We start from the raw sequence: 2500 nt of genomic DNA on the forward strand, positions 1-2500 counted from the left end.
TCTCTCTCTCTCTCTCACACACACTTACCAAATGAGTTATACTTACACTCTTTTACCCTCGTTTTATGCAGTCACCTTCGGTTTAGACTAAACTACAGTGCAGACTGTCAATGAATTTTGAACATGTTCATTTGAACCATGCCTAATAGGATCATCTGTACATGTTCAGATTAGCCCACTCCTCTGTAGAAAAGGCGTGCTAAAAATGTTTCGAAATTATTTATGAAAGTGTCTGTTTGTACCTGACGCTTCTGCTCCCTCCCCCTGGTTTTAACCAGTCACACCGTGTGCCCCTTAATCTCGATCAATGTGGAGAATAATAGGCTATATAATGCGGTGTTAAATTATTTACCGTATTTATTCACACACCGTTATCTGATTATTAACAAAGCAGCCATCTGTACTTGCCTGACTCAAGTGACCCGCTATAACTGGTAAACAGGTAAATTATCGGATTTGGCGCGGTGCTCAGGTCTATCATAGAGCCAGCCAGTATTATATTGGTCTTTATCCTATCTGTCGCCGATATGACCAAATGTCTTCTATTTCGTTGTTTTTATTTGTAAACACCACTCTTTAATGACATACCAATAAGTTGTCCAACTCTTATATCTGGTTTTCACGAAATCACAGGAATAGCCGTGCTTATTTAATGGAGAGGAAAAACATTGATAACGTTGTTGGAAGTTAGTGTTTCCAACTCCAACATGGTCGATGAAGTTGCCTTTACCGTTACTAATTTTACAACATAATTGGGGCTATTTTAACTTACTTGCACGATTCTTTTTGTTAATGCTATACAAACTTTAATTGATTCGGAGTCCAGACTGGCAATACCATTTCTTGGAAATCCTCATAAAAACACTGAAATTCAACGTTTTGCTAATAATTATTATTGGAAGGGATATCGGCTCCAAACATTTCTGTGATGGGCGAAACTCTGATGATATCGCTACTATCTCCTCTATGTGCTGTCATATCTATAGCCTCCACTCATTATCATGTCGATTCTAAATAAACAATGGTCTCAAAAACAGCTGAGAGACAATACGGGTTGAGGTTTCACTCTTATTAAAAATGTAGATGTGGGCGTTATGAAAAACTAAAAACAACCCCGCCATCCTTCTGCCACAAGGTGGGGGCTAGGAGAAAACCCGAGACCCAACCCGCGTGCAAGTATCCTATGGCTTCGTGTGCACCATCATGTTTCAAAAACATCTTTTCACTCTTTGTATGCTGTCACACTTTCTATCAGTTTGTCTGGAGGTACGTTAATGGTAATCAAATTGGTGGATTATTAGTGGTAGGCAAGTCAGTTAAGAACAAATTCTTGTTTTCAATGACGGCCTAGGAACAGTGGGTTAACTGCCTTGTTCAGGGGCAGAACCACAGATTTTTACCTTGTCAGCTCGGGGATTCAATCTAGCAACCTTTCGGTTACTAGTCCAATGCTCTAACCAATATAACTGCATCTGTCCATTATGAAATACATTTTTTTTTTAAATACAAAGTGAATATGTTTATAGTGATGAAAAGGAAGGCAAACTATAGCCTATAGGCTAGTTCTAGGGAGTTTTTCCTAGCCACCGTGCTTCAACATCTGCATTGCTTGTTGTTTGGGGTTTTAGGCTGGGTTTCTGTATAACACTTTGTGACATCGGCTGATGTAAAAAGGGCTTTATAAATACATTTGATTGTTGATTGATTGTTGCCACCGACACAGATTGGTCTGTGCAATGTCATAATTAAAAAGGTCCTCAATTTTTCTTATCCCAATTTTAACATCGTTTCTCTCTCTCCAGCTTAATATAGGCCTAATGTTCTTTGTAGTATTTTTTTTAAGTTTCCAAAGAATACATATTGTATTTAGAATAAAAAGCACTTATATTGAATAACATTCTCTCTTGGCCCATCAGCAGTGAGGGGTGATATCATGTGCAACCATGCAAACAATTATACTGTCCAATACCTTGTTGTATAATAAAACAAGAGGCCGAGCAACTGGTCAAAATATAATTCAAATAGATTCAGAAGCAAGTGAATTCCATGGTTTTCTAAAATGAAATGAGAGGTTGTTGAATTTTGTATGAGATATGGGGAGTTCAGCAGTCCAACAAGCCAGTACTCTCCGGGGACTCCAGAACAAAGGGTAGAACTGGGCCATACTCCCCATCTGCTGAGGGAGAGAGGAGAGCAAGGGGCATCAAAAAAAAGAAGAGGAAGAGCGACAGAACACAGGATGAGTAGAAAGAGAGAGGGAGAGGGAGGGAGAGAGAGAGAGAGAGCGAGAAAGAGAGCGAGAGAGAAAGAGAGAGCGAGAGAGAGGGAGAGAGAGAGAGATAGAGAGAGAGGGAGAGAGGGCAAGAGAGGGAGAGAGAGAGGGGTAGAGAGAGAGAGAGAGAGAGAGAGGGAGGGAGAGAGAGAGCGAGAAAGAGAGCGAGAGAGAAAGAAAAAGAGAGCGTGAGAGAGAGCGAGAGAGAGAGAGAGAGGAAGAGGGCAA

This window comes from Salmo salar, chromosome ssa24, assembly GCF_905237065.1.
Source record: "Salmo salar chromosome ssa24, Ssal_v3.1, whole genome shotgun sequence".
NCBI lineage: Eukaryota > Metazoa > Chordata > Actinopteri > Salmoniformes > Salmonidae > Salmo > Salmo salar.